The sequence below is a fragment of the Triticum aestivum genome, unplaced genomic scaffold (assembly GCF_018294505.1).
Source record: "Triticum aestivum cultivar Chinese Spring unplaced genomic scaffold, IWGSC CS RefSeq v2.1 scaffold90744, whole genome shotgun sequence".
NCBI classification, from domain to species: domain Eukaryota; kingdom Viridiplantae; phylum Streptophyta; class Magnoliopsida; order Poales; family Poaceae; genus Triticum; species Triticum aestivum.
In genome coordinates, this window is record NW_025228879.1 from 11134 (window position 1) to 22208 (window position 11075).

General features: G+C 50.5%; 25 non-coding genes across 25 annotated transcripts; all 25 read left to right on the forward strand.

The window, feature by feature from the left end:
* The first annotated feature begins 149 nt into the window (after positions 1–149).
* Positions 150–267, forward strand: LOC123174701 (5S ribosomal RNA). The gene has a single exon (XR_006487284.1). It is a non-coding gene; the product is annotated as a 5S ribosomal RNA (ribosomal RNA).
* A 299-nt stretch (positions 268–566) lies between these two features.
* Positions 567–685, forward strand: LOC123174742 (5S ribosomal RNA). Its single transcript, XR_006487321.1, has one exon. It is a non-coding gene; the product is annotated as a 5S ribosomal RNA (ribosomal RNA).
* Positions 686–986: 301 nt separating this feature from the next.
* Positions 987–1105, forward strand: LOC123174757 (5S ribosomal RNA). The gene has a single exon (XR_006487334.1). It is a non-coding gene; the product is annotated as a 5S ribosomal RNA (ribosomal RNA).
* A 301-nt stretch (positions 1106–1406) lies between these two features.
* Positions 1407–1525, forward strand: LOC123174693 (5S ribosomal RNA). The gene has a single exon (XR_006487275.1). It is a non-coding gene; the product is annotated as a 5S ribosomal RNA (ribosomal RNA).
* Positions 1526–1825: 300 nt separating this feature from the next.
* Positions 1826–1944, forward strand: LOC123174744 (5S ribosomal RNA). The gene has a single exon (XR_006487323.1). It is a non-coding gene; the product is annotated as a 5S ribosomal RNA (ribosomal RNA).
* Positions 1945–2245: 301 nt separating this feature from the next.
* LOC123174705 (5S ribosomal RNA) lies at positions 2246–2363 on the forward strand. The gene has a single exon (XR_006487288.1). It is a non-coding gene; the product is annotated as a 5S ribosomal RNA (ribosomal RNA).
* A 665-nt stretch (positions 2364–3028) lies between these two features.
* On the forward strand, positions 3029–3147 carry LOC123174761 (5S ribosomal RNA). The gene has a single exon (XR_006487338.1). It is a non-coding gene; the product is annotated as a 5S ribosomal RNA (ribosomal RNA).
* A 301-nt stretch (positions 3148–3448) lies between these two features.
* On the forward strand, positions 3449–3567 carry LOC123174721 (5S ribosomal RNA). Its single transcript, XR_006487302.1, has one exon. It is a non-coding gene; the product is annotated as a 5S ribosomal RNA (ribosomal RNA).
* Positions 3568–3868: 301 nt separating this feature from the next.
* LOC123174695 (5S ribosomal RNA) lies at positions 3869–3987 on the forward strand. The gene has a single exon (XR_006487278.1). It is a non-coding gene; the product is annotated as a 5S ribosomal RNA (ribosomal RNA).
* Positions 3988–4288: 301 nt separating this feature from the next.
* On the forward strand, positions 4289–4407 carry LOC123174692 (5S ribosomal RNA). The gene has a single exon (XR_006487274.1). It is a non-coding gene; the product is annotated as a 5S ribosomal RNA (ribosomal RNA).
* A 301-nt stretch (positions 4408–4708) lies between these two features.
* Positions 4709–4827, forward strand: LOC123174709 (5S ribosomal RNA). The gene has a single exon (XR_006487291.1). It is a non-coding gene; the product is annotated as a 5S ribosomal RNA (ribosomal RNA).
* A 301-nt stretch (positions 4828–5128) lies between these two features.
* LOC123174711 (5S ribosomal RNA) lies at positions 5129–5247 on the forward strand. Its single transcript, XR_006487292.1, has one exon. It is a non-coding gene; the product is annotated as a 5S ribosomal RNA (ribosomal RNA).
* Positions 5248–5548: 301 nt separating this feature from the next.
* LOC123174730 (5S ribosomal RNA) lies at positions 5549–5667 on the forward strand. Its single transcript, XR_006487310.1, has one exon. It is a non-coding gene; the product is annotated as a 5S ribosomal RNA (ribosomal RNA).
* A 301-nt stretch (positions 5668–5968) lies between these two features.
* LOC123174712 (5S ribosomal RNA) lies at positions 5969–6087 on the forward strand. The gene has a single exon (XR_006487293.1). It is a non-coding gene; the product is annotated as a 5S ribosomal RNA (ribosomal RNA).
* A 301-nt stretch (positions 6088–6388) lies between these two features.
* On the forward strand, positions 6389–6507 carry LOC123174752 (5S ribosomal RNA). Its single transcript, XR_006487330.1, has one exon. It is a non-coding gene; the product is annotated as a 5S ribosomal RNA (ribosomal RNA).
* Positions 6508–6808: 301 nt separating this feature from the next.
* Positions 6809–6927, forward strand: LOC123174735 (5S ribosomal RNA). Its single transcript, XR_006487315.1, has one exon. It is a non-coding gene; the product is annotated as a 5S ribosomal RNA (ribosomal RNA).
* A 301-nt stretch (positions 6928–7228) lies between these two features.
* LOC123174726 (5S ribosomal RNA) lies at positions 7229–7347 on the forward strand. The gene has a single exon (XR_006487306.1). It is a non-coding gene; the product is annotated as a 5S ribosomal RNA (ribosomal RNA).
* Positions 7348–7648: 301 nt separating this feature from the next.
* LOC123174734 (5S ribosomal RNA) lies at positions 7649–7767 on the forward strand. Its single transcript, XR_006487314.1, has one exon. It is a non-coding gene; the product is annotated as a 5S ribosomal RNA (ribosomal RNA).
* Positions 7768–8068: 301 nt separating this feature from the next.
* On the forward strand, positions 8069–8187 carry LOC123174713 (5S ribosomal RNA). The gene has a single exon (XR_006487294.1). It is a non-coding gene; the product is annotated as a 5S ribosomal RNA (ribosomal RNA).
* A 301-nt stretch (positions 8188–8488) lies between these two features.
* Positions 8489–8607, forward strand: LOC123174714 (5S ribosomal RNA). The gene has a single exon (XR_006487295.1). It is a non-coding gene; the product is annotated as a 5S ribosomal RNA (ribosomal RNA).
* A 301-nt stretch (positions 8608–8908) lies between these two features.
* On the forward strand, positions 8909–9027 carry LOC123174739 (5S ribosomal RNA). Its single transcript, XR_006487318.1, has one exon. It is a non-coding gene; the product is annotated as a 5S ribosomal RNA (ribosomal RNA).
* Positions 9028–9328: 301 nt separating this feature from the next.
* LOC123174750 (5S ribosomal RNA) lies at positions 9329–9447 on the forward strand. The gene has a single exon (XR_006487328.1). It is a non-coding gene; the product is annotated as a 5S ribosomal RNA (ribosomal RNA).
* A 301-nt stretch (positions 9448–9748) lies between these two features.
* LOC123174702 (5S ribosomal RNA) lies at positions 9749–9866 on the forward strand. The gene has a single exon (XR_006487285.1). It is a non-coding gene; the product is annotated as a 5S ribosomal RNA (ribosomal RNA).
* A 299-nt stretch (positions 9867–10165) lies between these two features.
* On the forward strand, positions 10166–10284 carry LOC123174760 (5S ribosomal RNA). Its single transcript, XR_006487337.1, has one exon. It is a non-coding gene; the product is annotated as a 5S ribosomal RNA (ribosomal RNA).
* Positions 10285–10583: 299 nt separating this feature from the next.
* On the forward strand, positions 10584–10702 carry LOC123174715 (5S ribosomal RNA). Its single transcript, XR_006487296.1, has one exon. It is a non-coding gene; the product is annotated as a 5S ribosomal RNA (ribosomal RNA).
* The last annotated feature ends 373 nt before the right edge of the window (positions 10703–11075 follow it).

An 11075-nucleotide genomic window follows, 5' to 3' on the forward strand; every position in this document is an offset into this window, starting at 1 on the left:
GAAACCATGGTAAATAGGCACTGGTGCAGTTGAACCGTGGTAAAACTCGTCTCCGTAGTTGAGCGGGAGCGGCCAAAGGAATGTGCAATCGTGTGTGTAGTGGAGCTGGGAGGGGCAAGCATAAGGGACGAAGACGGGGGTAACATGTCGGATGCGATCATACCAGCACTAAAGCACCGGATCCCATTAGAACTCCGAAGTTAAGCGTGCTTGGCGAGAGTAGTACTAGGATGGGTGACCTCCTGGGAAGTCCTCGTGTTGCATTCCCTTTTTAATTTTTTTGCACCGCGTGCAAAACAAAACGCACGAGCGCGACGTATGTTTAGCACATTTTATTATTTTGCACGTTTACGGTAAGTTTTAGCGCTGCTCATTATTCACGCGTCTAGCGGCGGCAAGCGTGTTCTGAAAGGGGTCGAAACCATGGTAAATAGGCACTGGTGCAGTTGAACCGTGGTAAAACTCGTCTCCGTAGTTGAGCGGGAGCGGCCAAAGGAATGTGCAATCGTGTGTGTAGTGGAGCTGGGAGGGGCAAGCATAAGGGACGAAGACGGGGGTAACATGTCGGATGCGATCATACCAGCACTAAAGCACCGGATCCCATCAGAATTCCGAAGTTAAGCGTGCTTGGGCGAGAGTAGTACTAGGATGGGTGACCTCCTGGGAAGTCCTCGTGTTGCATTCCCTTTTTAATTTTTTTGCACCGCGTGCAAAACAAAACGCACGAGCGCGACGTATGTTTAGCACGTTTTATTATTTTGCACGTTTACGGTAAGTTTTAGGTCGCTGCTCATTATTCACGCGTCTAGCGGCGGCAAGCGTGTTCTGAAAGGGATCGAAACCATGGTAAATAGGCACTGCTGCAGTTGAACCGTGGTAAAACTCGTCTCCGTAGTTGAGCGTGAGCGGCCAAACGAATGTGCAATCGTGTGTGTAGTGGAGCTGGGAGGGGCAAGCATAAGGGACGAAGACGGGGGTAACATGTCGGATGTGATCATACTAGCACTAAAGCACCGGATCCCATTAGAACTCCGAAGTTAAGCGTGCTTGGGCGAGAGTAGTACTAGGATGGGTGACCTCCTGGGAAGTCCTCGTGTTGCATTCCCTTTTTAATTTTTTTGCACCGCGTGCAAAACAAAACGCACGAGCGCGACGTATGTTTAGCACGTTTCATTATTTTGCACGTTTACGGTAAGTTTTAGCTCGCTGCTCATTATTCACGCGTCTAGCGGCGGCAAGCGTGTTCTGAAAGGGGTCGAAACCATGGTAAATAGGCACTGGTGCAGTTGAACCGTGGTAAAACTCGTCTCCGTAGTTGAGCGGGAGCGGCCAAAGGAATGTGCAATCGTGTGTGTAGTGGAGCTGGGAGGGGCAAGCATAAGGGACGAAGACGGGGGTAACATGTCGGATATGATCATACCAGCACTAAAGCACCGGATCCCATCAGAACTCCGAAGTTAAGCGTGCTTGGGCGAGAGTAGTACTAGGATGGGTGACCTCCTGGGAAGTCCTCGTGTTGCATTCCCTTTTTAATTTTTTTGCACCGCGTGCAAAACAAAACGCACGAGCGCGACGTATGTTTAGCACGTTTTATTATTTTGCACGTTTACGGTAAGTTTTAGCTCGCTGCTCATTATTCACGCGTCTAGCGGCGGCAAGCGTGTTCTGAAAGGGGTCGAAACCATGGTAAATAGGCACTGGTGCAGTTGAACCGTGGTAAAACTCGTCTCCGTAGTTCAGCGGGAGCGGCCAAAGGAATGTGCAATCGTGTGTGTAGTGGAGCTGGGAGGGGCAAGCATAAGGACGAAGACGGGGGTAACATGTTGGATGCGATCATACCAGCACTAAAGCACCGGATCCCATCAGAACTTCGAAGTTAAGCGTGCTTGGGCGAGAGTAGTACTAGGATGGGTGACCTCATGGGAAGTCCTCGTGTTGCATTCCCTTTTTAATTTTTTTGCACCGCGTGCAAAACAAAACGCACGAGCGCGACGTATGTTTAGCACGTTTTATTATTTTGCACGTTTACGGTAAGTTTTAGCTCGCTGCTCATTATTCACGCGTCTAGCGGCGGCAAGCGTGTTCTGAAAGGGGTCGAAACCATGGTAAATAGGCACTGGTGCAGTTGAACCGTGGTAAAACTCGTCTCCGTAGTTGAGCGGGAGCGGCCAAACGAATGTGCAATCGTGTGTGTAGTGGAGCTGGGAGGGGCAAGCATAAGGGACGAAGACGGGGGTAACATGTCGGATGCGATCATACCAGAATTAAAGCACCGGATCCCATCAGAACTCCGGAGTTAAGCGTGCTTGGGCGAGAGTAGTACTAGGATGGGTGACCCCTGGGAAGTCCTCGTGTTGCATTCCCTTTTTAATTTTTTTGCACCGCGTGCAAAACAAAACGCACGAGCGCGACGTATGTTTAGCACGTTTTATTATTTTGCACGTTTACGGTAAGTTTTAGCTCGCTGCTCATTATTCACGCGTCTAGCGGCGGCAAGCGTGTTCTGAAAGGGGTCGAAACCATGGTAAATAGGCACTGGTGCAGTTGAACCGTGGTAAAACTCGTCTCCGTAGTTGAGCGGGAGCGGCCAAAGGAATGTGCAATCGTGTGTGTAGTGGAGCTGGGAGGGGCAAGCATAAGGGACGAAGACGGGGGTAACATGTCGGATGCGATCATACCAGCACTAAAGCACCGGATCCCATCTGGGAAGTCCTCGTGTTGCATTCCCTTTTTAATTTTTTTGCACCGCGTGCAAAACAAAACGCACGAGCGCGACGTATGTTTAGCACGTTTTATTATTTTGCACGTTTACGGTAAGTTTTAGCTCGCTGCTCATTATTCACGCGTCTAGCGGCGGCAAGCGTGTTCTGAAAGGGGTCGAAACCATGGTAAATAGGCACTGGTGCAGTTGAACCGTGGTAAAACTCGTCTCCGTAGTTGAGCGGGAGCGGCCAAAGGAATGTGCAATCGTGTGTGTAGTGGAGCTGGGAGGGGCAAGCATAAGGGACGAAGACGGGGGTAACATGTCGGATGCGATCATACCAGCACTAAAGCATCGGATCCCATCAGAGCTCCGAAGTTAAGCGTGCTTGGGCGAGAGTAGTACTAGGATGGGTGACCTCCTGGGAAGTCCTCGTGTTGCATTCCCTTTTTATTTTTTTTGCACCGCGTGCAAAACAAAACGCACGAGCGCGACGTATGTTTAGCACGTTTTATTATTTTGCACGTTTACGGTAAGTTTTAGCTCGCTGCTCATTATTCACGCGTCTAGCGGCGGCAAGCGTGTTCTGAAAGGGGTCGAAACCATGGTAAATAGGCACTGGTGCAGTTGAACCGTGGTAAAACTCGTCTCCGTAGTTGAGCGGGAGCGGCCAAAGGAATGTGCAATCGTGTGTGTAGTGGAGCTGGGAGGGGCAAGCATAAGGGACGAAGACGGGGGTAACATGTCGGATGTGATCATACCAGCACTAAAGCACCGGATCCCATCAGAACTCCGAAGTTAAGCGTGCTTGGGCGAGAGTAGTACTAGGATGGGTGACCTCCTGGGAAGTCCTCGTGTTGCATTCCCTTTTTATTTTTTTTGCACCGCGTGCAAAACAAAACGCACGAGCGCGACGTATGTTTAGCACGTTTTATTATTTTGCACGTTTACGGTAAGTTTTAGCTCGCTGCTCATTATTCACGCGTCTAGCGGCGGCAAGCGTGTTCTGAAAGGGGTCGAAACCATGGTAAATAGGCACTGGTGCAGTTGAACCGTGGTAAAACTCGTCTCCGTAGTTGAGCGGGAGCGGCCAAAGGAATGTGCAATCGTGTGTGTAGTGGAGCTGAGAGGGGCAAGCATAAGGGACGAAGACGGGGGTAACATGTCGGATGCGATCATACCAGCACTAAAGCACCGGATCCCATCAGAACTCTGAAGTTGAGCGTGCTTGGGCGAGAGTAGTACTAGGATGGGTGACCTCCTGGGAAGTCCTCGTGTTGCATTCCCTTTTTAATTTTTTTGCACCGCGTGCAAAACAAAACGCACGAGCGCGACGTATGTTTAGCACGTTTTATTATTTTGCACGTTTACGGTAAGTTTTAGCTCGCTGCTCATTATTCACGCGTCTAGCGGCGGCAAGCGTGTTCTGAAAGGGGTCGAAACCATGGTAAATAGGCACTGGTGCAGTTGAACCGTGGTAAAACTCGTCTCCGTAGTTGAGCGGGAGCGGCCAAAGGAATGTGCAATCGTGTGTGTAGTGGAGCTGGGAGGGGCAAGCATAAGGGACGAAGACGGGGGTAACATGTCGGATGCGATCATACCAGCACTAAAACACCGGATCCCATCAGAACTCCGAAGTTAAGCGTTCTTGGGCGAGAGTAGTACTAGGATGGGTGACCTCCTGGGAAGTCCTCGTGTTGCGTTCCCTTTTTAATTTTTTTGCACCGCGTGCAAAACAAAACGCACGAGCGCGACGTATGTTTAGCACGTTTTATTATTTTGCACGTTTACGGTAAGTTTTAGCTCGCTGCTCATTAATCACGCGTCTAGCGGCGGCAAGCGTGTTCTGAAAGGGGTCGAAACCATGGTAAATAGGCACTGGTGCAGTTGAACCGTGGTAAAACTCGTCTCCGTAGTTGAGCGGGAGCGGCCAAAGGAATGTGCAATCGTGTGTGTAGTGGAGCTGGGAGGGGCAAGCATAAGGGACGAAGACGGGGGTAACATGTCGGATGCGATCATACCAGCACTAAAGCACCGGATCCCATCAGAACTCCGAAGTTAAGCGTGCTTGGGCGAGAGTAGTACTAGGATGGGTGACCTCCTGGGAAGTCCTCGTGTTGCATTCCCTTTTTAATTTTTTTGCACCGCGTGCAAAACAAAACGCACGAGCGCGACGTATGTTTAACACGTTTTATTATTTTGCACGTTTACGGTAAGTTTTAGCTCGCTGCTCATTATTCACGCGTCTAGCGGCGGCAAGCGTGTTCTGAAAGGGGTCGAAACCATGGTAAATAGGCACTGGTGCAGTTGAACCGTGGTAAAACTCGTCTCCGTAGTTGAGCGGGAGCGGCCAAAGGAATGTGCAATCGTGTGTGTAGTGGAGCTGGGAGGGGCAAGCATAAGGGACGAAGACGGGGGTAACATGTCGGATGCGATCATACCAGCACTAAAGCACCGGATCCCATCAGAACTCCGAAGTTAAGCGTGCTTGGGCGAGAGTAGTACTAGGATGGGTGACCTCCTGGGAAGTCCTCGTGTTGCATTCCCTTTTTAATTTTTTTGCACCGCGTGCAAAACAAAACGCACGAGCGCGACGTATGTTTAGCACGTTTTATTATTTTGCACGTTTGCGGTAAGTTTTAGCTCGCTGCTCATTATTCACGCGTCTAGCGGCGGCAAGCGTGTTCTGAAAGGGGTCGAAACCATGGTAAATAGGCACTGGTGCAGTTGAACCGTGGTAAAACTCGTCTCCGTAGTTGAGCGGTAGCGGCCAAAGGAATGTGCAATCGTGTGTGTAGTGGAGCTGGGAGGGGCAAGCATAAGGGACGAAGACGGGGGTAACATGTCGGATGCGATCATACCAGCACTAAAGCACCGGATCCCATCAGAACTCTGAAGTTAAGCGTGCTTGGGCGAGAGTAGTACTAGGATGGGTGACCTCCTGGGAAGTCCTCGTGTTGCATTCCCTTTTTAGTTTTTTTGCACCGCGTGCAAAACAAAACGCACGAGCGCGACGTATGTTTAGCACGTTTTATTATTTTGCACGTTTACGGTAAGTTTTAGCTCGCTGCTCATTATTCACGCGTCTAGCGGCGGCAAGCGTGTTCTGAAAGGGGTCGAAACCATGGTAAATAGGCACTGGTGCAGTTGAACCGTGGTAAAACTCGTCTCCGTAGTTGAGCGGTAGCGGCCAAAGGAATGTGCAATCGTGTGTGTAGTGGAGCTGGGAGGGGCAAGCATAAGGGACGAAGACGGGGGTAACATGTCGGATGCGATCATACCAGCACTAAAGCACCGGATCCCATCAGAACTCCGAAGTTAAGCGTGCTTGGGCGAGAGTAGTACTAGGATGGGTGACCTCCTGGGAAGTCCTCGTGTTGCATTCCCTTTTTAATTTTTTTGCACCGCGTGCAAAACAAAACGCACGAGCGCGACGTATGTTTAGCACGTTTTATTATTTTGCACGTTTGCGGTAAGTTTTAGCTCGCTGCTCATTATTCACGCGTCTAGCGGCGGCAAGCGTGTTCTGAAAGGGGTCGAAACCATGGTAAATAGGCACTGGTGCAGTTGAACCGTGGTAAAACTCGTCTCCGTAGTTGAGCGGGAGCGGCCAAAGGAATGTGCAATCGTGTGTGTAGTGGAGCTGTGAGGGGCAAGCATAAGGGACGAAGACGGGGGTAACATGTCGGATGCGATCATACCAGCACTAAAGCACCGGATCCCATCAGAACTCCGAAGTTGAGCGTGCTTGGGCGAGAGTAGTACTAGGATGGGTGACCTCCTGGGAAGTCCTCGTGTTGCATTCCCTTTTTAATTTTTTTGCACCGCGTGCAAAACAAAACGCACGAGCGCGACGTATGTTTAGCACGTTTTATTATTTTGCACGTTTACGGTAAGTTTTAGCTCGCTGCTCATTATTCACGCGTCTAGCGGCGGCAAGCGTGTTCTGAAAGGGGTCGAAGCCATGGTAAATAGGCACTGGTGCAGTTGAACCGTGGTAAAACTCGTCTCCGTAGTTGAGCGGGAGCGGCCAAAGGAATGTGCAATCGTGTGTGTAGTGGAGCTGGGAGGGGCAAGCATAAGGGACGAAGACGGGGGTAACATGTCGGATGCGATCATACCAGCACTAAAGCACCGGATCCCATCAGAACTCCGAAGTTAAGCGTGCTTGGGTGAGAGTAGTACTAGGATGGGTGACCTCCTGGGAAGTCCTCGTGTTGCATTCCCTTTTTAATTTTTTTGCACCGCGTGCAAAACAAAACGCACGAGCGCGACGTATGTTTAGCACGTTTTATTATTTTGCACGTTTACGGTAAGTTTTAGCTCGCTGCTCATTATTCACGCGTCTAGCGGCGGCAAGCGTGTTCTGAAAGGGGTCGAAACCATGGTAAGTAGGCACTGGTGCAGTTGAACCGTGGTAAAACTCGTCTCCGTAGTTGAGCGGGAGCGGCCAAAGGAATGTGCAATCGTGTGTGTAGTGGAGCTGGGAGGGGCAAGCATAAGGGACGAAGACGGGGGTAACATGTCGGATGCGATCATACCAGCACTAAAGCACCGGATCCCATCAGAACTCCGAAGTTAAGCGTGCTTGGGCGAGAGTAGTACTAGGATGGGTGACCTCCAGGGAAGTCCTCGTGTTGCATTCCCTTTTTAATTTTTTTGCACCGCGTGCAAAACAAAACGCACGAGCGCGACGTATGTTTAGCACGTTTTATTATTTTGCACGTTTACGGTAAGTTTTAGCTCGCTGCTCATTATTCACGCGTCTAGCGGCGGCAAGCGTGTTCTGAAAGGGGTCGAAACCATGGTAAGTAGGCACTGGTGCAGTTGAACCGTGGTAAAACTCGTCTCCGTAGTTGAGCGGGAGCGGCCAAAGGAATGTGCAATCGTGTGTGTAGTGGAGCTGGGAGGGGCAAGCATAAGGGACGAAGACGGGGGTAACATGTCGGATGCGATCATACCAGCACTAAAGCACCGGATCCCATCAGAACTCCGAAGTTAAGCGTGCTTGGGCGAGAGTAGTACTAGGATGGTTGACCTCCTGGGAAGTCCTCGTGTTGCATTCCCTTTTTAATTTTTTTGCACCGCGTGCAAAACAAAACGCACGAGCGCGACGTATGTTTAGCACGTTTTATTATTTTGCACGTTTACGGTAAGTTTTAGCTCGCTGCTCATTATTCACGCGTCTAGCGGCGGCAAGCGTGTTCTGAAAGGGGTCGAAACCATGGTAAGTAGGCACTGGTGCAGTTGAACCGTGGTAAAACTCGTCTCCGTAGTTGAGCGGGAGCGGCCAAAGGAATGTGAAATCGTGTGTGTAGTGGAGCTGGGAGGGGCAAGCATAAGGGACGAAGACGGGGGTAACATGTCGGATGCGATCATACCAGCACTAAAGCACCGGATCCCATCAGAACTCCGAAGTTAAGCGTGCTTGGGCGAGAGTAGTACTAGGATGGGTGACCTCCTGGGAAGTCCTCGTGTTGCATTCCCTTTTTAATTTTTTTGCACCGCGTGCAAAACAAAACGCACGAGCGCGACGTATGTTTAGCACGTTTTATTATTTTGCACGTTTACGGTAAGTTTTAGGTCGCTGCTCATTATTCACGCGTCTAGCGGCGGCAAGCGTGTTCTGAAAGGGGTCGAAACCATGGTAAATAGGCACTGGTGCAGTTGAACCGTGGTAAAACTCGTCTCCGTAGTTGAGCGGGAGCGGCCAAAGGAATGTGCAATCGTGTGTGTAGTGGAGCTGGGAGGGGCAAGCATAAGGGACGAAGACGGGGGTAACATGTTGGATGCGATCATACCAGCACTAAAGCACCGGATCCCATCAGAACTCCGAAGTTAAGCGTGCTTGGGCGAGAGTAGTACTAGGATGGGTGACCTCCTGGGAAGTCCTCGTGTTGCATTCCCTTTTTAATTTTTTTGCACCGCGTGCAAAACAAAACGCACGAGCGCGACGTATGTTTAGCACGTTTTATTATTTTGCACGTTTACGGTAAGTTTTAGCTCGCTGCTCATTATTCACACGTCTAGCGGCGGCAAGCGTGTTCTGAAAGGGGTCGAAACCATGGTAAATAGGCACTGGTGCAGTTGAACCGTGGTAAAACTCGTCTCCGTAGTTGAGCGGGAGCGGCCAAAGGAATGTGCAATCGTGTGTGTAGTGGAGCTGGGAGGGGCAAGCATAAGGGACGAAGACGGGGGCAACACGTCGGATGCGATCATACCAGCACTAAAGCATCGGATCCCATCAGAACTCCGAAGTTAAGCGTGCTTGGGCGAGAGTAGTACTAGGATGGGTGACCTCCTGGGAAGTCCTCGTGTTGCATTCCCTTTTTAATTTTTTTGCACCGCGTGCAAAACAAAACACACGAGCGCGACGTATGTTTAGCACGTTTTATTATTTTGCACGTTTACGGTAAGTTTTAGCTCGCTGCTCATTATTCACGCGTCTAGCGGCGGCAAGCGTGTTCTGAAAGGGGTCGAAACCATGGTAAATAGGCACTGGTGCAGTTGAACCGTGGTAAAACTCGTCTCCGTAGTTGAGCGGGAGCGGCCAAAGGAATGTGCAATCGTGTGTGTAGTGGAGCTGGGAGGGGCAAGCATAAGGGACGAAGACGGGGGTAACATGTCGGATGCGATCATACCAGCACTAAAGCACCGGATCCCATCAGAACTCCGAAGTTAAGCGTGCTTGGGCGAGAGTAGTACTGGGATGGGTGACCTCCTAGGAAGTCCTCGTGTTGCGTTCCCTTTTTAATTTTTTTGCACCGCGTGCAAAACAAAACGCACGAGCGCGACGTATGTTTAGCACGTTTTATTATTTTGCACGTTTACGGTAAGTTTTAGCTCGCTGCTCATTATTCACGCGTCTAGCGGCGGCAAGCGTGTTCTGAAAGGGGTCGAAACCATGGTAAATAGGCACTGGTGCAGTTGAACCGTGGTAAAACTCGTCTCCGTAGTTGAGCGGGAGCGGCCAAAGGAATGTGCAATCGTGTGTGTAGTGGAGCTGGGAGGGGCAAGCATAAGGGACGAAGACGGGGGTAACATGTCGGATGCGATCATACCAGCACTAAAGCACCGGATCCCATTAGAACTCCGAAGTTAAGCGTGCTTGGCGAGAGTAGTACTAGGATGGGTGACCTCCTGGGAAGTCCTCGTGTTGCATTCCCTTTTTAATTTTTTTGCACCGCGTGCAAAACAAAACGCACGAGCGCGACGTATGTTTAGCACATTTTATTATTTTGCACGTTTACGGTAAGTTTTAGCGCTGCTCATTATTCACGCGTCTAGCGGCGGCAAGCGTGTTCTGAAAGGGGTCGAAACCATGGTAAATAGGCACTGGTGCAGTTGAACCGTGGTAAAACTCGTCTCCGTAGTTGAGCGGGAGCGGCCAAAGGAATGTGCAATCGTGTGTGTAGTGGAGCTGGGAGGGGCAAGCATAAGGGACGAAGACGGGGGTAACATGTCGGATGCGATCATACCAGCACTAAAGCACCAGATCCCATCAGAACTCCGAAGTTAAGCGTGCTTGGGCGAGAGTAGTACTAGGATGGGTGACCTCCTGTGAAGCCCTCGTGTTGCATTCCCTTTTTAATTTTTTTGCACCGCGTGCAAAACAAAACGCACGAGCGCGACGTATGTTTAGCACGTTTTATTATTTTTCACGTTTACGGTAAGTTTTAGCGCTGCTCATTATTCACGCGTCTAGCGGCGGCAAGCGTGTTCTGAAAGGGGTCGAAACCATGGTAAATAGGCACTGGTGCAGTTGAACCGTGGTAAAACTCGTCTCCGTAGTTGAGCGGGAGCGGCCAAAGGAATGTGCAATCGTGTGTGTAGTGGAGCTGGGAGGGGCAAGCATAAGGGACGAAGACGGGGGTAACATGTCGGATGCGATCATACCAGCACTAAAGCACCGGATCCCATCAGAACTCCGAAGTTAAGCGTGCTTGGGCGAGAGTAGTACTAGGATGGGTGACCTCCTGGGAAGTCCTCGTGTTGCATTCCCTTTTTAATTTTTTTGCACCGCGTGCAAAACAAAACGCACGAGCGCGACGTATGTTTAGCACGTTTTATTATTTTGCACATTTGCGGTAAGTTTTAGCTCGCTGCTCATTATTCACGCGTCTAGCGGCGGCAAGCGTGTTCTGAAAGGGGTCGAAACCATGGTAAATAGGCACTGGTGCAGTTGAACCGTGGTAAAACTCGTCTCCGTAGTTGAGCGGGAGCGGCCCAAGGAATGTGCAATCGTGTGTGTAGTGGAGCTGGGAGGGGCAAGCATAAGGGACGAAGACGGGGGTAACATGTCGGATGCGATCATACCAGCACTAAAGCACCGGATCCCATCTGGGAAGTCCTCGTGTTGCATTCCCTTTTTAAT